Genomic DNA, 23,919 nt, shown 5'->3' on the forward strand with positions numbered 1-23,919 from the left:
GTCTTTTTAGTTAGAGGGGAGTGTAAGCCCAGCTTCACATTTAATGAGAAATCTGCTGCATTACAGTTCAGGAAAGGACTTATGGAGCCAGGCATGGTTGATTTAAAGTCCTTATAACCTGGTATGGTGTGGAGGGGAAGGACTGTGATTCTCTTCTGGAACAACTTTTATCATCTGAATGGCTCCCATGAAGCAGGCATTGGCTTCCAGATGACTTTTGGACATTGGGAAAATAACACAGTAGTGGTTTTCTTACATCAGGATGTACCGGATAAATCCTGTGATGCTGGACGTGCAGGTGAAGTACTGTTTAACTCGCTGTTGCTCAGATCAAGGATCCAGGCTGTTTTTTTCCTTCTTGATCAACAGAGCTTATGCTTTTTCAGAGTCTTTAATGAGAAATTTGACAATTAAATCTGTGCTGCAGATTGTCTGCTGGCCAGTAACTACCAATCTGAGGTGACTGTTTTGTGTGTGGTGGCTAGAGGGGTAGTCTGTAGCGGCAGGCAGGAGCAAGATAACTGAAAGCACTGGTGTTTTTCCAGCTGAAATGAGTCAGGACATGACATTTAACAGCCTTGTTAATTTGAACTTTTGTAGTATGACTGTGAATCCCAAATGCAGAAAGAAATAGTTCTTTCCAGTGTGGAGATGGTGTTTTTGTCATCTTTTTTAATACATTTTTTAAAGGCCATCTTGGACACTTCCATGAACCATGAGCATTTGGGGCTGGTGACAGCTGGCAGTGCTAGTCTAGGTATGTTGCAGATACTAGCAGCTTGCATATACGCATACCTGGCTTTGCAAGTGCTTTGAAGAAGGAATACTTAATGGCTTAGGCTCACTGGCTTTAGTCCAGTCCATCAATCCCAGGAAAATTGCTACAGGTGTTTGCAGGATATTTTCATCTAGGGTTTATTATTGCCAGCACAATTCTGCATATTTTCCTGGGTGAGCCCGTCATCTGAAACTGACATAGTCAGTTGTAAAACCCTATGAGCAGGGTTAGGGTGGAGGTTTGAGGTTCCTGCATGCCAGCATGGTGGTTGCAGTAGAGCTACCCTAATATTACCTCCTGGAAGCTCAATCTGTGTTTTTCTCAGTGTGAAATATACTGGACTAATGGTCTCAATTTCAGAAAGTTCAGATGAAAGACACTGGGCTTCAGATGATCACTTGATCAGGAGGGATTTACCTGAATTATATCCCAAGTATTGCCTCTGAGAGACCTGAAATATTAGGAACTCTCAAGTCATGCAGATGCATTTGGGTACCTTTATTCTCTGGCATGGGCATTGCTTGATAGGTGAAGAACAAAAATTACACATGATGGAGGGGGCCTGGCTTCTCTTTTTGCCCAGAGAATATGCCTTTATTGGAAAGGGGACAGAGAAGTTTTCTTTATGAGTAAATTTTCTGTCTTAGTGTGAAGGAGCAAAGACTGTGATCTGAATAGCCTGATGTGAAAGAGCTCTTGGAAGTCAACAGTCTTAGTAATGGCGTAGCACCCTTGTCCACCTACTGCTGCTACTAGTCTTCCTAGCACGAGAGCTGTATGGTCAAGTGCGAACGAATGAGGGGCATAATTCCTCACATCCTGTGCTTTTAAAAGTGTGAGCTTAGGGTTTTGTTTCTAGATTCATAGAACAATTTGAGCACAGGTATATTACACTGAAATGCAAGTGCATTGCTGTCTCATGCTGATGGGGCTATATAGTGAGCCGTTCAGTCAGATAGGGATGAATGTACTCTGTAATGTCAATAGACCAATTTCTCATGTGTATAACATCTTCTTACTTATGGTTTTATGGCGTGTGACCAAAGTTTTGCAACCTATTCAAGTCCCATGGTAATGAAGCTTTCCTACATTGACCAAAGGAAAGAAGTCAGTGCGGTGAAGGTGATAGTGGTGATACTAATATTACTGCAGCCTTCGGTGGCATGCATGGGCAAGTGGCTCCCTCAGAGATCCCTCCTCGCTCACCTTTACTGTATCATCTCACTGATTATTTTTTTTGTATCTAGTTAAGGACATGTCATAGGTCCCCGCATATGTCTGCCGGGAATGCCTAGCAGCCACACGTGGTGGTTGGGAGTATGCTTGTAGCACCGTCCTCCACCTGCTGTATGTGGGCCAGAAGCACCAGCTAGAAGAGAACAAGGGCTTCAGTTGCAGTCCCTCAATTGAATGACACAAAACCACAATCAACACCTGTTTTCACACAGTTCCCTTCGCACTCAGAAGGCAGCACAAAGAAATCCATTCAATCACACCACATTATCTAAAGGGACAACACTATTTATGATTTCATTTTTACAAAGCTAGGCTTTAGGGCCTTGCACCTTCATGTGGGGATTCACTAGACAGTGCTACACCAAAATAGAGGGGCACCATCAGTTCTTTCTGATGGTTTGTAGTGAAGCCTGTGCAAAGCCATTGTCTGGATGGGATGTTTAGAGGTCACTGCCCTGCTTTCCTCTGCCCCATGGCACACAGCTCTATCTGGGCTGTACCTGACTATTTATCTAATAACCTTTTACAGCTTTCAGTAATGGAAATTCCATAGCCCACTAGGCAGTCCATTCTAGTACTTTGCTGTCCTTATGTGTAGGATGTATTTCCTGATGTTTAACTTAAAATTCCCCCTTGGCTATAATTTAAGAAATTTTTTTTCTTATCTTTTCCACATATGACTGCTATCAAGTCTCCCCACAGTCTTTTTCTCTAGGCTAAACAACTGCAAATCTTTTAATCTGATCATTTTTTTCTAAACATTTGAACGTTTTTGTTTTTTCTGGTGGTCTGTAAGGAAGATACATGACAATTAACCATGTGGTGCTCTCAGAAACGTATCCTCAGACTTTTGTTTTGGGGATGGTACAAAACAACAACGCCATATCCTCTGAAAGGCTGAGCTCAATGGCACCTTTCTGCTTGAACAAGCTTGTATTTAGTGTTGCTGATTATTCCTGTAGCCAGGAGATCACTGGATGTTGCTACTAATGAGGCAAAGCTAGTGTCCCAACACACATGCTCATCTTTTCTCCCTGGTAATGTGCACTGAGGGCTGAACAGGGAACGGGGCTCTTCTCCTTCCCGGAGTAAGATCCCTGTGCTGTGATCACAGCTTTGACAGTCTGCTTCAGCTAATCTCACCCATCTCTCCACCTCAGTAAACTGAAAGTACTTTATGTAGATGGACAGTTGCCAGTGGTGAGCCCCCTCTCCAGGGTGCACGGTGAAGATTGCATGGGATTACTATTGTATGTCTTTATTTCTCAGTGTATAGAGCCAAGCTAAATTAGACCTGCCTCTAGGGCATGAAATAATACCAAACAACACTGTCTCTCTGTTGGTTATATTTTTAATGAGGTTGTGAATATGTCAGGAATGTAGAATGAGAATGTGTAGTATATTCTGGTTTTTAGGCTGGCTAGCCTATTTGTAGGCTAATTCATTAGTAGACATTCCTCCATCCAGATGATCTCCAGCCTTTTCCTCAATCTAAAACCCACTGCTTGCCTCACTTCCCTTCCCTTGCAGCAGTGCTTGGCGTATGCACAGCGTAGCTTGTTACTCAGGAGCAATGCTGCAAATTTAAGTGATGGGACTAGGCTCAACAGGAGACAGTTTAGGTGAAAGGAGGCAATAAATGCAAAGGCTACACAGATCTATTCTGCGATCCGCTATTGTGCCAGAAGAAGAAATGAGAAAGCCAAAGATAAATAATCCTTGGTATGAGTATGCTGCTCTTTATAACAATTCCCTCAAGCACTTTACAGTCATTCAAATCCAATGTGTGGTGTTACTGCACAGCTAAATCTATGCCTAGACTGGAGACAATTAAAATGAGGGTTTCTGCGCACGGAGTATGTGGGGAAGAAATACTGCAAAACCCTTTGCCTGTAGGTTAAACAGATAGAGATGCTGAACCACTATTCCTTTTGCTTCACAGACTAAACATTGAAAGAGACTTAGAGACCTTCTGTGATATTCTGGGCAGTATATGAGCACAGCAGACAGGAGCTCTTCTCCACCCGATGGCATTAAGCAAGGCCTTTGAAAAGTGAGACTAGTTCATTTAAGCTCACCAGCACTGCTTTCCTGACTCTGGTCTTGGCAGACTTTTTGCAGTTCCAGTTCCCCAGTTCAGGGTCTTTCCTTGAAGTGGTACCCAGTGCTGGCAACTTCTCATCCTAGCATGGCTGTGGCAGTGGCCAGCATGGTGGTTGCATTTGTCTTTTCAAGGCGGTCACTAAGTAGGGAAATGCAGGTGCTGGATTATTAAGCACCAAAAGAGCCATGATGGGGAAATGAGTAACAAGCATGCTGCAAAATAGGTCAAGTGAAGCCGCATTACACCAAAGTCAATAGCAATGTTCCAGTTGACTTCAGCATGGCCAGGATTTAGCCAACGGTACCTGCTTTCTGAGTACAGGTCTGCTAGCGACTCATAAATTTGTTTTTGTGGCTTCTTCCTGGGTAACAAGGAATGACTTTCTTTGTTTCTCTCATTTTTCAGCCTTTATTAACCTTTGTTTTCATGTAGTGAATGAGTTATTTATCTTTTTCATCTAGTCTGACTGCAGAATACTTGTTTATAACCTTTAAGAAACCCTGAGTGAAAAGGCAAGGCAAATTTGAAACAGCCACTCAGATGAGATAAAATGGAGTTTTTTGTCACTGCTCTTTGTTGTCCTCATCCCAGCTGACAGCATCCTTTCTGTTGCTCATGGCAATAAGCAGGGAATCATCTCTCACTTGATGCTTCTTGGAGTCCTTGCAAGCAGGCTGTGTGTACGTCTTGCAGAATCCTTGCGTGCTTTTCTACTTCTCTGTCTTCTTCAATGAACTGATCTTACTCTAAGACTGTTATTTTTGCAGGCAAAGTTAGACTTTTTTGTATGCTGGTCCAAGTATGTATGAGGATGGCATGCCACAATGGTCAACATCACCGTATTAAAGTGAGGTCATCCACAATTCCATTGATTTTTATTTTTCATTTAGTTTTTTAAACAGAGATCCTTGGCGTGTGACCCAATGAAAGAAGTGAAATCCCTGGTGTCCTGGCTTCCTGATGTGGTAGTGAGAATCTTATTTTCTGCAGCTTTTTCTTGAGAGAGGATCAGATACTATCTTTTTCAGGTATGAATTTACCCCAGATTGCCATCAGGATGCCTGGATAGTCCCTGTGTTTTGGGATTTTCAAATTGGAAAAAAAACCCCAAACAACGTTGTAGAGAAAACCGATGCAGTGGTAACTAGCAATGGTGGTTTCTCTTTAAAGTTTGATATCTGGTCCCTCTGTGCACTTATACATCCGAATACTTCTCTGAAGCCTGCTGCCACGTAAAGCCTACAAAATAACTTTTCCAATGAAGATCAGAAACTTTCTTTTTGTGATTTAAAGGGTCTTCTTTCCTTAGAGAAGAAAAACAAAGAGGCAAAGTTAGAAAGTGTTCAGGGTTCTATTCCAATGTAAAGTAGATACTTCCTACTAGCTTCGTCGATAGCATTTTTATCCTGCAAGGAGCATAACTGTAGAACTCCTCATTCTCAGTAACTATGTATGCATGAGATAATACCTGGTTTTATTCTTTTAAGTATAAGCTTGCAGCCCTTCTTTCCATTTTTCCAAGCACTCCGATTTTGATAATAGAGAAGATGGACTAGTATGTACACTATACTATAGATGTGTTTGTGGTTAAACCTGTTACAGTAAGAGGGTGGGAGTAAATTGGTATTTTTCAAAACTCACTCGTTCCGGTGTACTTCTGTGTTGGCTCTTGCCAAAGAGAATCAGCATCCCTTTGGATCAATGTCCACTTCTCTGATAGAAAAGACCTTTGTTGTCTTTCCTGCTACACGGCACAAAGTTACTCCCAGACATGAGAAGCTGAGCCTTAGGTTTGACTCTGTTCAGAGGGAGCCTATTTAATAACTCCTTAATGTCTGAATAATTCAGCCTGTGTTTCTCCTGGGTTCCAGCCCAAGCACCCTGTGCTGAACCATTACTGAGAGCTCCCTGGTCTGCTGCAGGTTCTTTATCCTGCTTTCCTCACCATGTTTTCAGCTTTGGCTCTCAGTTCTCCCCTAGATAGTCTCCAGCCCTCCCCACCTGCTGCTGCTATTCTTCAATCTTTAGTAGTGTCACTTTCTAGTTGGCCTTTTAATCACAGTTAGGGGGTCAGTTGACTACCCCGTTAATGCTTTCTGGGCTGCTGTGTGGAGTTTGTGCAGCTTGTTGTAGACCTTTAGAGACAGAGAGTCATTGCAGCGATAAAGACGAGGAGCATGAATGTCATTGTGCACCTGTTTTGCAGCACTGTAATTCTTCTGGCTGCTCTACTTTATCCTGCTGTGGGGATTTGAATCCTGCATAAAGATGAGACAACTCTTTTCCATGTAAGTGCTACTCCAATAGTCCGATACTAGGGTAATTTGCACACCTGGAGTGAAATTCAAAGTGTTCTAGAAATGAATTACAGGTTTTCATGGTCATTTTTTCAGCTGTAAAATGATTGCTCGTGATTGGCGTCGGGTAGAAGTTGCAGTTGCTTTGCTGTTGCCTATTTCTTTGTTGTCTAGATATCTTTTTCCCCCCATAGTAATACTGTGTAATAATGTTCTCTTATTTTGATAGGTTTGTTATGGGTTTGAAGGTATAAGAACACTGATAAACAAACTCCTTAAGGAGGACTAGTATTTTTTCATTAAAGCAGGATAAGCTTAGTTTTTGTAGGGCACTCTTCCTCTGCAGTTCCCACAATACAGGTTTTGCTGTCGTTCTGTTTTACGGATGGGATACAAGCAGTTACCTGAGGTGATTAACAGAACCTAGAGCAGAACTCCAATTTCATGAACATATGTGATATAGATTATTTGTTTGGTTGCAATGTCTGAAGGAAACGGTGCACAATTCTTAGAGGTTTTAAGTGCTTGCATGAGGTTTTGGTTCATTCTTTATTTGTCTGATCTGAGCCACAGAGCTTTCAGTCTTGTTCAGTGAAGCTCAGTGGTGAAAGAGGACTTCAGAAGGCTCCCTGGCCTGAAAAGGTCTTTTTGTTTCAGATTGGTGGGCTTTAAGTTCATATCCTATACTTGATGCACTAACTTCTGAAATTTAACTGTCTAGTTGCTAAATTTCATCAAGCAACGTGAAGTCAAAACAGGCAGGGTGCTTACTGATCACAGGCAATATAAGGTGAAACAGTGTTTCTGCAGAAGGACTACACCTGCGCTCAGGAGTTTGGATTAGTTGGGGTTTACCTCACTGCAGCTGAGTGATGTTTTTCTTTTCTTTAATCCTCCATAGTTAGAATCCTGTTGCTCATACTTACTTTCTGAATTTTCCTGCAGCGGGAACTTCTCCATTTCAGCATTGCACTATTTTTGTCATGATGTTTTTCTTGCATGTCTTGCGTGTCTGAACATGCAGTAAGCCCTCTCCCCAAACCATTAATTAAGAGTATAGGCACATTAGGAATTTATTTCTTTTGCTCTCTCCATTTGTTTCTATGTGTTTTTTGGATCCCTTTAGATCACAAAACCACACTGATTCCATTCTCAATTAACATGTTATGACATTTGTCTATGACATTTTAAAGTGAGTTTGATGTTATTTTAATGCTCTACAGATCAGATATTTAGAAACCGTATAAAATTATTTTGTTAAACATCTCACCAGCGGGCCAAGCATGGCTCATTTTTGAAATCCCCTTAAAACTGGAGTAAATACAGAAAATATGAGGACGTGCAGCATTCCTAACTTAACAGCAATCCAAATCAGTCACTTAACAGCCCTTTTACCTGGAAAAGGAGTTTCTTCCATCTTCTGGCAAAGAGGTCAACGTCCCATTTCCAGTTGTGCTTTCAAGGAAGCTAAATACAGTATAACTTGCAAAAATGTGGCACGTATGTGCGTGGCTTTGAGTAGCCTTTCTGCCAGAATTCATGGAAGTTCTCTTTCAAAAAGCATTTTCTCTGAAATTATGCTTTCAGGGTCTTTTTCATTTCAATAACGTATACCTAACTACCGTTTACTAGCAGTGCACTCCAAGTTTCTGTCAGAAGGAATAAATTAAAAATGCAATTTTGCACTTTGTACAAAATTTGTCTTTTGGTTGCCTTATCTTTATGTTTTGCCTTCAACAGTTGTCTAGCTACTTATTCGAGGGAGAAAAAAATTGTGTCTGCAAAAATTATTACCTAAGTAAAAATTATTTTTTTACTTTGGTGGTGTGTTAAGAGCAATTTACATTGTGCATTGATATTCTTCTCACTCCTTTGGGACTTGACGGGAGTCATTTGCGATAGTTTCATTTGAATGGGAAAGAGGGAAGGAACAGAAAATAAATCAGTTATGGTAGAGGCTGTATTGCAGCCTGTAGGTTGTCTGGGATTTGGAATCCCCATTACCTGTGCTTGGAGTGCCATGGAAGGGCTGCTTGCAGATCAGATCCCAAGCATATGTATGATCTGATGATTCTTATTCTATTGGCCACACTTACTTAACATCTTTCTTCATGTATTTTGACACTGCAGGTACAAAGTGCTGCGTGCTATTTTCTCCAGTGCAGTAGGCTTAAAGGCAGCAGGAACCCTTATGACCTGGCCTGACCTCCTAACTCAAACTGTAGGGTGGCATCTAGTGATTTCTCAGTCTAGTGCAGTAGCAGTGCTTCAGCTGCAGCATGTTAGTGCTACAAGGCTGCAGTTACCAGGCTGCAGCGCAGTTACTGCTTCTGGATACAAAGGACTCCTTATGGTGGAGAATTTACCATACCCCAGTAATGAGTTCCAGTAACTCATTGTTGCATCCAAAGTATATCTTGTTTCTACCATTCCCAGAAGTATAAATTTGTGTATAGAACTGCTGACTTTGCCCATCAAACTGTGTGCAATACCAAAATACATCACTACTTAAAATGTCGATTTTCAGAAAATTTGCTGCCTAGGTCTACAATGCAGACAAGACATAAAAAGTATTACCCTACCAAATAATTGCAATGCATGAACAATCCAAACAGAAATTAAATACAACACACTTCCTGATTGCAGAAATGCTAGCTCTTTTCCTAAATTTAAAATTAACTGTAGAAATACAGATTTTTATGGAGAAAATATTTTAATTTCTATCCCTATGGCTGCTTGGGCTGTTAATGATTGCACTGTACTTTTGTGCTTTTGGTTCTTTAAAGCATCACTCCGGCTGTGGAAATGGATGTGAATTACATCAGTGTTTAGAGACAATGAAAGTCAGGATCTCTTGGGTGTCCAAACAGCTGTGTAGGGTATTACCTCATCTGCTGGGTCAACAATGAGAACTTGCTCTTCTCTAATGTTTATTGCAAAATCATTGCAATATTTTTTTCATTCATTTATGGAGCTTGTTTTAACTTGATTGTCATTTTCCCTATTTAATGCTTATTCCCAGCTGTTACAGTTTATTACAGCATTTTTGATATTAAACTCTCACTTTATAGGTATATGTGTGTGTATATGAATATAAAATTACATCATTCAGCACGTTGGAAGTAACTGACAAGCTACAACTGAGTATCTACCAATGAAATCTCTGTTGAAAACCCTCTATGTTACAGCTTGATATTTCTCCATAGGTACACATGCTTCTGGTTAGGCATTAGAGATTTTTTTTTTTATCTGACTAAAGTATGAGCTTTTGCATTAGAGGTCTTTCCTTAATATTAACCAGATCTACAGGGCTCAGACAAAATCCTTCTTTCTGTCTGCCTGTGTGTCTTCATTTTGGAATACTTTCTTGTGCATGGCAGCAGAGAGAAAGGGAGAAATGCTGAGTGCTGGCTGCCTGAAACCTTGCGTCTTGCTGTGTGGTGCTCCTGGAAAAGGTATCTCTTCACCTTTTACTGACCCAATATATGAATCTCCATGGAGCTATCCCCTGGGCCACCCAGTGGGAAGGTACAGAGAGGTGCTTGGGGGGAAGTTAGCTTACCATGAGATAGTGGATGTGACTGCATGCAATATTTGTGACAGGTTTCTGGGAGGCGAGGCTGCAGCCCTGGGTGGAATGGCATTTCATCGGTTTTCTCTGGGCATGAGACTGTAGTGGGAGTCACACTGTAGCTTCTTTCTCTCTCTAACAACCTGTGTGCTTATCAGGCAAGTGCACTTGGGACAAGAAGTCCTAAAGCAGTAGAGAATGACCAGCTTGTATATTGATGGTGCTGTAGTGGGGGAAGGTGATGCTGGGGATGAGTCTCATTCATAATATCTGAGGCTTGAGAGGTCTGAGGAAGTGTTTCACCTCAGCCTCTCAATGACCTGGGAGAGTATGGCTCCTACCCTGGAGCAGGTGGCTTTTGTTCTTGTTCTGTTGTGGGATGAGATCTCTGGATGTGCAGCAAGCTTGTAGCTCTGTGTAGAGTCCTGTTAGCCCTCAGTTACTGCAAGTTCAATGGAGCTGTATCATTTCTGTGATGTAGTGAATTTGGATGTCTGAATTTTAACTAAGAGTGGGAGAAGTGTTTTAAACAAAATACTGTAGCCTGTGACCCACTGCTTTGCCAAACTCAATGTGAAAGACTCGCCCATTTTGAATTCTAATGTAGAATCACTGTTAATTTATCTTTAGCGTGGTGGTGTAAAACAACCTCCTCTTCACTTCACTGCAATATTTGGAGTGCGGTATCTGTCAGTCAGTTGTATCTGCAAGTAGCCTCTTAACGCTTAATGAAATCTTGGTGAAAATTTTCACTGCTCAAATGGAAGTTTTGCAACTGGACTTTGTTGCGAACAAAAAATGTAGGCTGTTAATTCAATAATATCCATAAAATTTTCAGCTGAATCTTGATATAATTTATGAAAGATTATGAATTTCACAGGCTTCAGAGATTGCCATACAAAACCTCAATGAAGCTCAGTAGTTCTGATAAGTTTTCACTTTGGTATTTAACTCTGAAGTGAACCTGTGTGATCTTGAATGGAAATAAAAGAAGATAGTACATGTGTGAACTTCTGTACAGTAAGAGTGTTCCCTATTATCAGACTCTTCAGGCAGTTTCGTGTAGTTCTGTTACTCTGTTAGACATCCAAGGAGCTGAGGGAGTACCAGTGTCATGCTGGACCCTTATCTTTATTTCAAGGTTGGGTTTTCTGTCATCAAAGCTTGCAGGTCTTTCACTCCAGCTCAAGAAGGACCATCGCCTTTCCTAGCTTTTTACCATCCTCCCCACAAGAGGCCTCTGATTTAATAAACTTTTTATGGGCATCCAGAATACCTCTAAGCTAGTCTTTACAAAGATGACAGCCCAATTAGTCTTATTTCACACCAAACAAGTGGTGTTAATCTGGGGGACAAGCATAGTGGATAAAAGAGGTAAAGTGTGGTGGTATCAGCAATGTTTTTGACAGGACATAGCGCAAGAGCCCTTCTTGTCACCTCCTCCTTTGCTTGCTCTTAGCCTCTTGCCCTCAAAACAAGTGCAATCTGTCTTTGGTAAAGATGCTTCTTGGAAAGTATTTGTCTCACTGTGACAGCATGAGGTGAGTCAGAAATGTGACTTCCACCTCTGGTTTTATGTGGTTGCAGGGTGCTAGTGCCACGGTGTATGCCATAGCCTCTAATGCCCAGGTGCTCTTCTGCGTTGGTCTGTTATGTTCTGGCATTTAGCTTCCTTACGCAGGTGAGCATGTAAAGGACTTGTGGTACAGTTAATCCAGCCATAGATTTCAACTGTACACCTAGCAGATGTACCAGACATGAAAAACCAGCTTTATTACGGTTGTTTTCCATATACTAGGCCAACTTGTCTGTGTTGGTGGTAGAAACAAGGAAGGTAAATACCCAAATGGGCCATGCCTTGCTAAAGCAAAGGAGAAGCTGAGTAAAAAAGATGAGAAAAAGAAGGCTATGGCAATCCAAGACACTTTTTTTTTTTTTTTTTTCCTGGCAGAAAGAGCACGGATTGATGTTGAGTGGCATGAGAATGCAATTAGGAGTAGAAAAGGGATGCTATTAAAAAGAATCTATTTAATCTACTTGTTCTCTGCATATTCTGAAGTCATTACTTTCTTATTTACTGGAGAAAAGCACAGTATTGTTAGCTTGCTTGTTACACTGGAATGGTCTAATAGTCTTTTGTTTCCAGGTATCATGAATGGCAGTGTCAGGAGACCAGCCCAAAATTGGAAGTTCTAAGTGGTCCACTTGTGCAGAATCTTTACTAGTGATGATAAAAATAAAAAAAGGGAAAAGAATCTAATCTAACTCTCTAATCACAGATCATATTTTGAGAGATTATGTACCTAGGGGGAAAAAGCATCATTTGAAAGTATGACATTTTTTAGCTAGATACAATTGAGAAGGAATATATTGTACAACATTCACGATGTCATTTTACAAATTTTTTTTCTAAGTCTGCCCTTTAAAGGCTATCCAGACATGAGTGGAGAGCAACACCACTTGAATATCTCTCTCTAATTGTCTGAGAGAGCACTAAAAATAAACTGTGGGAAGATGAAACTAGAGGACACAGTTACATGTACCGACAAAAGCCAACAACCAGCCTGTGCTGTCTTTTTCAATGAGATTCCTCATGTGAGTACAGGAAGCTAAAGGAAAAAGTAGAAGATTACGTTTGGGAAGTATCAAAATCAGATGAGTGAGTTTTCAGAGTGGAAGATCCTGGCAGTTCTTGCATGACTTCTGTCTTTGTAAAAGGATGAAAACTAGAACAGTACAATGAGCGTAAGAAGCAGAGTGGGGTTGTTTTCTTAGCCAGAGAAACAAGTCTGGCAAGGATATGTGTTTAAAGATGCTATATACAAGCTGTAGTCATCTGTCATGTTTGAATGTTGGTGTTACATGCTAGCAAGTACAGAAATTGGGTTCAGCACGGGGCTAAGTATTGACCTGCCATCCTACTGGGATCCCAGATGTTCTCCACTGACAAACTCAGAGTCATTTGCTCTTTCACTGCTGTCCTCTTCCAAGTCACAAGGCTCAAATGTTTACTGTTAAACTTCTCTTTCCAGCCTAGGGTTTGAAAAGGGCTGAAGCAGGCCCCAGAAACTTCTAGACCTCAGGTAGCTTGCTGGTCTGTAGTGTTTAGCATTCAGGGAGGACTCAATCCAGTGCATCCTTGTTAATAGCTTCCTGCTGAGTGAGTCATCTTGATGTTCATCAGTTTGCCCTGGATTAGCTTTTGGTTTGGAAATAGCTTTTAGTGAAAAATAAGGTTAGATTTAGTTTAATAGCTGAAAATCTATGTCAGGCCTGGCTATATCTTAGAAAAGAAACAAAAAAACCCCAAAAGATGTCTTAGTGGCTTCTCTGATTTCCATGGTCTTTTCTTTGGCTCGCAAGAGCGTTGCAGTTTATTAAAAACTTTTGGCATTTATCCTCTCCAAATTGCAACCTCTAACAGAGGACAACACATCTTTTTTTTTTTAACCTCTTGGCTCAGTGAATGTAATTATACCTCTAAGAGATTTTGTTATGGTTTTTGTTTCTGACCAAACAGAATGGAGAGTAGAAGATGAATGCCATGAACAAGATGTGCTGCAAAAGGGGCATCAGGAATACAGGGGTTGTGTTTGCTTAGTCTATCAGGGTAATCGGGTATGAAAAAGTATTGTGTGCTGTCTCACGGAGGCGCACAGTTCGTTCTGTAATTCTTCCAGTGAACACGGGACCCGAGGGCTGGCGCTTGCCGCGGTGCGCAGGGGACGCGCTCGGGCAGTGAGGGCGGGGGCGGCGGGTCGCGGCGGGCGGGGGCGCTGACCGGGGCGCTGACCAGGGTGCTGACCGCGGCTGCGCGCCGGTGCGCTCCGGCACAGCTGCTGACCGGGGGGCCGCGCTGCGGGGCTTCGCCCTTGGGCCGGGTTTGGTCCCCGGGGCCTGGCGTCCCCGCTTTGCTGTGCTCTCAGCAGAGGAGCTAGCCCCACACCAGCTTTTGTGTGGGCTTGCACAAATAACACTTTCTGGTGCCTTTTGGGGGAACCTATATCCTATGCAATGACACTTTTCCACATTTTAATGTTACGTTACTGTTTTATAATTGATATAGAAACGATCATGGTTTGTTCAAATCAGTTTATGATGAGTTACTGAAATAAGTTGGTGAATTACTCTCATGCCTCTATGTCAAGATTTTAAGGAGTTTTGTGTTCATTACCGGAAAAAATAAATAGCTTACGGAAACTTTGTTGATTCTGTAATCATAACAGCTTTTCCCCTCTGCCTTCCTGGAATCCTAAACTTATAATTTCATAACCTTTAGATGTGTCATTACGTGGCATGGCATTTTCCTCTTAATGGCTTCCTTGTTCTGTAAACATTCCTTTTAAAAAATTTGGTAGTCACTCGTTATGCTTAGAGCCTATTATGCTGCTGACCACTTTTTGTATGTTTCAGCAAGGTCTTTTAAATGTGTCTCTACATTTCTGCAGAAATATGTCCTAAAGATAGTACTCTAAATGAAGACCTATACCCTTGCTTTACATGCAGTCCTTAAAATTCTTTGTGTTGCTTTCTTTGCATACTATTACTTACTTTTCAACCCTTATGGGTCAACTTTTCTTGTGTTCTTAGTTAGAGGAGCCAACCTGCATGCCATCTAGGTTTGCAGATGAAGGACAGGGCAAAGATGTAAGATACAGATTGATGCAGGATCCTGACCTGGCCCAGATATAATGGCTCTTTGAAGCTGGGTACATTTAATGATTCCTCAAATTGTTTCTTATTTCTTAGTGTATTTTATGTATTTGGTTTTAATGTGTGGTATGGGAGGGGGAAAAAATGTGATTGCTCGCTTCTCTGGATTCATACCGTTGTTTCATCTAATTCAGTAATGCATTGAAATGAACCCACTCTATCTGCAAGATGACATTATATGTTGGATTTTTTTTTTCAATGGTTCCGGGTAGCCCAATATCATAAGGTGTTTTCATCCAATCACTGCCCATAAATTATATTAAAAACCTTGAAACACCAGAGCCCATAAACGTTTCCAGGCTAACCTTTCTCTGTGGTGGTTCCCTTTGCTGTTTACCTACATTTACATAATTGGAATCAGAGAAAATGGTTTGATTTTACCAAGAAAGATTGGCAAATAGATTTGCATCTATATTGTAAAATTTGTAATTTTCAAACTCTAAAATTTGTCATAAAATAAGTAGATATTTCCTCCTTATCTATAAGTGACGCTTTCTTAAGAGGCTTAATTTTTCTTATTAACAGAGAAGAAAAAAATAATCTGTAAGTATTAAAGAAAGTAAACAGAGCTTCCATGCTGCCAGAAACCAATCTCAGTATTTAAATTCCACTCAAACTCTAATTGCGAGTTTCCCAGAGACACCAATCCTTGCTAGGTGCCTTTGATGTCTTTTTAACTAGTGAATCTCAATAGATGGCATTGGTTCATTTCAACTATTTAGGGGTAAAGCAAAGACAAACATTTTTTGCTTAGTGGATCTATTCTTTGTAGAAGCTCATTTTTTTTAAAATACTAGCTAAATGGAAGTTTGTTGCTTTTAAGACAGACTAAAAAATAGAAGCCAAAGCTTTAAACTTCAGTATCTTTCACATGATAACTAAATCCATATTTTGGTGCCTGTATAAGCTGATTGATTTCCTTTGCTGCTGCTCCTTATTCATATCAGTGGGATCAGAGGGCCCTCAGGAATTCAGAGAGCCATTCCTTTTGTTTAATTGTTATTGCCCTTTATACAAGTAGAACTGCAAGCCCTTTATATTTTTATGAGCTGAAACAAACTTATTTATTGCTTATACTGTGTGCTACTAATAAGATTTTTGAGAACTTTGTGTTCGTATGGCTAAATAAGCTTTCTAGTAAATCAACCACATACACTCAGATGGGTCCCCTGACACCTTCAGAGTCCTCCTTTGTGCTGTCTTTCCTACCCCCACCCATGTTTGATGCCGACTGTTGTTGCTTTTCACATTTATTTGTATTCTGATCATGTGATTGCAGAAACGTTCATCCTGCATCAGTTCTGCAGGATTAAGATTTCTCTGAAAATGCTTAGGAGCTGTGTGTTTGTGGACTGGTCCTGGCAATAACCTTGCACGTATGTGAAATTGTGTGGAGAAATCCTTTGTAAAGCTGGGAAAATAAGTTAGTACTACTCCTTACCAAACAATAGTTGGTCTTGCAAAATTTCCAAATATTTTCCTATCTTTGCTGACTGTGTGTTGTCCAACGATCTCACAAGAGAGTAATTCAGCTTGAGAGTACGTTGTCTGCTTATTCCTACAGCAGGCATAAGTAAGCGGATACCTTGCAATTTTCACTATTCTGTTTTGGTTTCAGTTTGGTACCGTTCTTCCATTCTGAAATTGCTGAGGGAGAAAGTACAGTCAGAGCTGGAGGACTTTTTCACTGGGCAATCATATTATTTATTTTCTACCTACATTTGTCTAACTGGAATATAAAAGTCATTTACTTTAACAAAAACTTTTGTGCATAAAAATTAAAATGTGTGCCTATATACAGTAACTTGCTCAGCTAGGAAATTGCATGCTGCAGTGTAGGTGATGAAGTAAAAAGTTCATGCTGCATTTTCCCAGGCCTGAGAATAACCCATTAAACTTTCATAAAATAGTAACTGTTCTTGTTTAATAGACGTGGATGACTTTAGTTTTCCCCTCTGAAGTGATGATTTGTGCTTACCCTTGTTTCCATGAAGCATCCAGTCAAAACTCAAAAATGTTTCAATGTGCTTTTTTTGACTTAAGCTTAGAGCATTTTATCAATGCAGCCCTGTATATGGTTTCATATATTTAGCTTTTTCTTTCTGCTCAGACTTGAAGCAGATTAAGAAGGTAACAGTGAAGAAGTGGAGGATGGGCAAACCATTCAAAAGCAGCATCTGAAAGTTAGATCTCTAAGCCAAAAAGAGAAGGGGCTGCTGCTAAGCGTTCAGCACAGTATTAAATAACCACTGTGATACCTGGTGCATCTGCATGTCTCTCTGCCATTGCGTACCAGTTCACTGGGAGGTGAATTGCAAACTGGTGTGAAAATGCTGTACAATGCCAGGATTTAAGTCTGAGTTAGTTGAAATCTACGTGGGAGGGTGTTGTGTCCCTGCCTCCAAAGGTGCTGGCAAAGCAGAGCAGGGCTGAGAATCCCACAAAATGGAAGATGTTTTCTTTTAAGCTCATGGTGACAACTGGTGATGTCAGGTAAAAGGACGGATTTGCTGAATGTTTCTGTGGTTGTTGGCAGAGTTCAGTGATTTGACCTATGAATCAGTTTATCCTTATTGGACAGGATTAAAAAAGAAAAAGTGAAGTGAGTTATTCAAGTGTATGAGAAGGTGATTAGGGAAACCAACAGAGGCAGTTATTTACAAATTCTGATCAAGCTGTTTCTCAAGAGATTTGTACAATATTTTTCCATTTTGTACAGTTTACGTGGGGCTGGGTTGCTCCATGAACATCTAAATGCAGCTATTTCGAAGGCAGCTCACGCCCTTCTTAAGGCCTCCAAATTGTGGAAATGTTGGAAGCTATAACACCTTCCAGAATAAGAGACACCCTCCCCACCCCCAGTATGCTCATTTCCTTTTTTTAATTAATGATGAAACAATATTTCCTTTTTATAATTTTTAATCCAAAGTTTGGGGTCCTAGTGCATTGCAGGCCATAAAGTTTGGATCCAGTAATCTTACAGAACTTTGGGATTTCCCACCCATTAGTCTCTCCCTTTCTTATAAGGGACAATTCCCTTCACATTCTCACAGTGTTTGTTGTTTAAAATAGTGTTATGATATACCATCAGTAATCTGTTTTCTAAAATAAATGGTTAAAACCTCCAAAGGTGATCTCCTGCTTCCCCCTGCACCACCCCCTGCCCACCGCCTAATCCCCACACTGTGCTATCGCTGTCCTGGCTGGATAAAGGCTGATTCCATTGAATGAAATGCCACAGGAGCAATCTGAAATGTTCTTTTCATTCACGGCAAGTACTCACTTGCAGTGACTTCGTGCTGGGTGGAAACCTATTAGAAAGCACACCATTTTGAAGTTCCTGCTTAAAGTACAGCTTGAAATAAAAGTGACTGCCAGCTAGTTACTGGTACTCCGTGTTTTTTGTGAATATGCAGGTATGTTGCACTGTTCTCTCTTTTGTGTGTGATTGCTCTGCAGTTAATATTCCATGTATCCTTTTGGATACAAGAGGGTTTCCTGCAGCATCAGGGCAATGTGTTCGCTCTCCTAAGTGGTCTTTTGCAGTTCTGTGTCCCTGTATAAATATTCCATGAGACATTAATCTCATGAAAAACAATAGCGTATGAATTACATACTTGTGAAGAGCACAAAGCTGATGTGAGCTTGAATGTTTAATTCTACTTCAGTCCTTGATAAAGGCACTGCTGTTGTGGGTGAGACATGCTTGCATGGTGTTACAGAGAAGCTTGCCCCACCTAGACCGCTTCTCTTTTATACGAGCAATGAGCTTCAGGTTTCAGAATGTGTTAGTTGGCAATGCCTCTATGGAGCAAGGAAACTAGTAAAAACCCTAAACTAAAGAATGTAGCTGGATGTCCACTGTAGGACGTCTTTCTTGTTTCCTAGAGGGATTTCATGGTCACTATCACAGTTTCTCATTGCACTAATTGGTTTGTAATTGAATATCTGAGTGTGGTAGTATCTGAGTCCAGAATTGGAAAAAGCGTGCTAAGCTTATTTATTAACATTCGTAATTATAATACACAAAAAGGGCAGTGTGCTGCATACCTGGGATTAGTCTGGCAGGGGCTCCATTCTGATCCACAAAATGACTCTTAAGTATGCTTGTACCTGTCCCTCTGTTTCGTGACAGCATTGCCACAGAGGCCAGGTTTTTGGCTTGCTTCTTGCTTAATACATTATTTCACCTATTAGTGGAATATAGAAAATTTTGTACGAGTTACAGGTAACACATTTAGCAAGTCTCAATGGAACATACGTTGTGATTCTGACTGATTTTGCACAGGTGAAATACAGCTTTCAACAGTTTCACTAATGAGCTTCTGTAATACAGCTTTGCATGAACACAAAACAATTTAGGAGTTATATGGCATTCAGTAGCTCTGTCAGTGAAGTATCAGTATGGTTTCTTGATACGTTAAAATGCATGCATCTTCCAGCCCACAACATTCTCTTAAGATCTGTGATACAGAAATGATTTTCTCCCTTTCCAGCTCTCAGACACTTCCATGCTAATCCATGTCTCCTCTGTTTCTCTATACAAAAGTGAGTTCTAAATTATTGTTAAGATTTTAGATGCATTTCAGACTTTGTAGGGTTATTTCAATCAGAAACTTCAAACGGAAAGGCCAGGCTGAAAACAGGTTTAGGTTGTAAAATGTCTGAAGTTACGAATTATTACATGCAAGACCTTTGAAATAACAGTGTGCTCGATTTTAAAGGAAGTTTTCCTCAAAAAGAAGTCCATCTTCTATTTTCCAAAATTTTCAGTTTTCACTTTAAAAACCCTCAAACACTAATCCTAAGAATTTTCGTGGTGAAATGTGGTATGTAGGAAATATAGTTAGTGTAGGAAGTCGGCTGAAAAGTCCTCTCTTTCTCGGGAGCAGCAGCTCCTGCTGCCCTCTGGGATGTTCGTTACATTTCTGTTACTCCCTGTAGTTACTCCCTGGGCCCCTGTACCCAGGTCGGGGCAGGACGGGAGCAGCTGCACAGAGAGGTGAGTGAAAGGCAAGGAACCACAGCCACCCTCGGCATTCCTGTACAGAGAATACGCAGTCCCTGACATCAGTGTTTTTTGGAGCTGGTTGCCATCAAGCTGTCATGTCTTGACCGCTCTGTAGGAGGAACAAAAGGCCCATCAGACCAAAGATGATTTGTAAACAATGAAGAAGGAGCGTTTGCCACCCCCGCCATGTCTGACAGTGTAAAAAAACCAAGGCCGTGTTACCTGTGGCTGGCACACAGAGAGCTATCCTTTAAAGTGTCAGCTGCATCCTTACACAAAGGTGCAAGAAAATGTTTTAAGAGCTGAATTTGCCTTCTCATTGACTCTCGGGGTTTTGCTGGCTCCTTAGGAAAATCAGTAGAACACCACCCCTCTCATCGGGGTGCTGCTTTCTTAAAAGGGACAGTAAAATCACAGCACCTCTTGCAAATTCAAAATGCTTTTTTTTTTTTTTTAATTATCCTAACTTAATTTCTCAGTATTTTCAATGTTTTTGACATCTTCAGCTCTAAATCAGAGGCTGAATACTGTAATTTTTCCTGTTTTCCCAGTAAGAACGTGGTTGCTGATTAAAGTCTTTGGCAGGGAGTGGGCAGAAAATAGTGCATTAACAACCTAACAATGAAATCAAAGTGAATTAGAGCAGCATTAGCTAAAATAAATTATATTTTGTTAGTACTGTGTAATGTTCTTTTAACTGATGACAATGATTTATTTCTACTTAGATGAATGATGAAACTAATCAGTGAATTGCTGGGTAGATGCTTTGTTAAATTAGTCCTATATTCAACGGGGAGTCTTTAGTCTGTTGCTTTGTGTGCTTATTTGTCATTGAATTTGAGGGGGGTGTGCAAGTTCTTCTTTCGTTTGCATGAATATCAACTAGAACATCTTCATTGATTATTATTAGAGTGTCACTGTTTTAAACCAGGAAAAATGAGACAACAGGGTCTTTCTGTCTTTGGTTTTGTTTGGAGATGCCTTTTAAAAACCACCTCATGCAATCCTTTTTAAAATTATTTGAAATGTAACTTCTAAAGGGAATTCATCTTGCCTATTTCCAGCATGCAGAGTGGTTTTAGTTAACAGTATTTGCAAATTCTGTGGTAATGATTCCTTAAAAATGGGGATGAGTTGGTCACTTTTTCATTTTCTCTCGTACACTAGATGAACTGACACTGTGCTATTTTTTTTCTAGTCCACCCACAAGACTCCAGCCGTTTGTTAAAATTTTATGAATGAAGAAAGCAACGAATATGTTGACAATGAGAATAACAGAGTTTCAGCAAGCTAATATTAACGTAAATGCTTTTGTTACAACTTTAAAGTCCAAAGCCAGCATTTGTTAGGCCAGCTTACAATTTTAAAGAGAAAAACAACTGAGCTTTTTGTGAGCATTTAGTATAAATGACAGCTGGGTCCCCACCATGTGAGAACTTACATGTTGTTAACCATGAATCGAGAATTTGCCTAGCAAAGAATCATGCTGTGGGTGGTAAAGAAGAAAAGCATGAGAAGGTTTTTCTAAGTCCTATGAAACATATTTTGCTGGTAATAGAAATCTAGAAGCAAACTTGGCAATACTGTATAGTATTATCTCCAAATAGCACCATCACCTTAAAAATATAACACTCTTGATTGAAAATTGCCTCTTACTTGAAATTGCAAGTAATGTCTAAGGCTATTTTACAAAAAAGTAAAGCCAGTTTAATTCTGGGGCAAGTTGTAGCATTCTTCCAACCCTTCAACCCCAACAACATTCAAAAAATCTGAAGGCACATTACCCACGCCATGAAAATACAACAAAATCACATGGCATGGAGAAACAAAACATTACTGGAGTCCCTTTTCAATGTTTTTTTACCCTTAGAGGAAAAGAACTTCAGGTTTTGATAATTAATTAAATATTAAATTCAACCTTAAATCCATGGTGCATACCCTGAAAATCCATCAGTAGGAATAGCTAGAGGATGCAGGGAAACATCTTGAAGGTCCAGTAATGATTTGGAAAGCTAGTAACAAGCCGAGTAATTCTACTGCTGTTAGGGCTGCAACTACCTTTTGGTTAATTGTGTTGCAATTTTGCTTAAGCTGTTAGCACCTCTTGTTTTGGGCAGCCCAAAGGAAGCAATGAGCGGAGTGCTTATGGGTAGCCACAGAATGAAGCCCTCAGCATTTTAGCTTTGGAGAGCCTACGAGCACCTGTATCTGTGCTGTCCTGTGAGCACCCTTTGGGTGTGGGAGGGAGGCAAATGTGCCATCGCACTAGTGTCCTGCACTGGGTCGGGTATGCTGCTGCCAACTTACAGGGTGGTGATTTCCTAACAATTTCAAAGCCCAGCAGCCTTTTCCTTTGAAAGAGGAAAAGGATAAATGCCTTTTGTAGAGAGAAAAAGGAGCCGTGCGTCATTGCTGCTTATGAGCAATGCTTGCGTTTAAGACTTGTGTGATTTGTGTATGGCCGGGCAGTTTGTTTGGACAAAGAGGCTCAAGGCAGAGTTCCTGAAATGCCGCTGTGGTCTCAGAAGTAATACAGATCTGTGATTTAAATGTCTGAAGTACATGTGTGAGATAACAAATGCAGGTTTCTCTCAGGTCGTTCTAAGCAATTGCTCTTCATTAAGCTCAAAGCAGCTGAAAACCTACCAAGCAGCAGGAACGATTAAACCTTAGGCCTTTATAACATCCCGCCCCCCCCCCCCCCCCCACACACACACACACACCCTGTTAGGGTACTGGAACCAGGTCTTTTGCATAATGTTTGTAGAGAGTTTGTAAGTATGATCCTCTGTGAAATGCATCTGTCGAACATTTTAAACTACGCTGTGGCATGTGGACTGTCCATCGACTGTGCCACATGAATTTTCAGTACTTTGCTGGGTGAGGCAAGAGCTTCTGTGGGCTTTTGAGGGCATGCTGGCTTTTCACAGAGAACTCAGCTTGTTTTTCCTCTTACGTCCATAGAGTGAGTGGATTTCTTCGCAGGTTAGGCAGGGGGACAAACACAGTGGTGATCTTATCCGCCCCTTCTGCTTTTCTTTGGCTCCCTCAAATCACCCTGGCAACCCTGATCTTGTTTGTTTGTTTGTTTCTTGGACTCTCTGAAGGACAAGAGTTTCAAAGATTCCTGTGCTTTTGGAAACAAAAGTATACATGCAAGTGACAACTAATTTTATCATCTTTGAGCATAACAGGATATAAGCCTCCCTTGAAGGACTGCAAGTGCTCTCCAGCAATAGGCTTGAAGGTCTCAAAAAAAAAAGGCTGTCTGTAACTCACAGAATTTCAAAGCATTTAGGAACTCCTAAATGTTTATTTTGGGGGTCTAAAGCAACTTGACATGCACTAAAGCCACAGAATTTATGTGACTGTCCACAACTCTTAAACACTACAGTTAATGTTAATGGCTGCTGCCTTTGTCCATGGTTTGTCACAACCTTGCCTTTATGTAACTAGCTGTCTTGGAAGGAGCTTTGATATATCTTGAATAAAAAAGGTACTCTTTATTTATAAAACATATCTCTCCTACGTTTCCTCTGATTTCTGTCCCCCTCCCTGGGCTTTTAGTGGATATGTGAGCTCTCATTTGGTCAGGGTCACCTCAGAGATGAGATGTCCTTTAAATTTCAAGATATACTCCTAGTTTAATAACTGTAAATTAGAAAATGTTCTTGAGAAGGAAGACGCAGGACAAGAATGCAGCTGCATGCTTAGCTCTTCTGTGCTATCACTGAGTTCCTAATGGTGGCTGGGCCTCAGGAAAATAAAATTTATTTTTCTGCATTAGCATATCTTAATCCAGAGTTAGGATAATCAAAATGCTGTAATGTTTTTCATTAGAAAGCAGGTTGTGGGTTCATACTAGCTGAATGGAATCTGGTTTGCTGAGAAAAGAAGATAAAGGAAATATATCTAAGAAAGAAAAGAAATACAGGGTTTGTGCTGTAATGTTGGGTCTGTTTTCTGGACCGTGAACACACAATGCAGTGTTAGACTTTGCTTTGTACATGTGAGGATGAGTGCTGCTGCCATTCTACCTTGTCCTCCCGGAGAGGAGAACTGTTTTGCAATGCTGCATCCTGTCGCCCTGGCATCTGTGTTCTCGGAGGCCTGTGCAGTAACTTCTGTCTCTACTGCAAAGTCAGGTTTTGACAGGTTTGATAAATGAAGAATCCCCACACATGTTTTTTTTTTGCATAAGGAGAATAT

General features: G+C 40.7%; 1 protein-coding gene across 2 annotated transcripts in view; it reads left to right on the plus strand.

Moving 5' to 3' along the window:
• Positions 1 to 23,919, plus strand: part of ST8SIA1 (ST8 alpha-N-acetyl-neuraminide alpha-2,8-sialyltransferase 1) — a 141,405-nt gene that overhangs the window by 43,834 nt on the left and 73,652 nt on the right. The window lies entirely within an intron of this gene.

This window comes from Falco biarmicus, chromosome 5 (assembly GCF_023638135.1).
Source record: "Falco biarmicus isolate bFalBia1 chromosome 5, bFalBia1.pri, whole genome shotgun sequence".
NCBI classification, from domain to species: domain Eukaryota; kingdom Metazoa; phylum Chordata; class Aves; order Falconiformes; family Falconidae; genus Falco; species Falco biarmicus.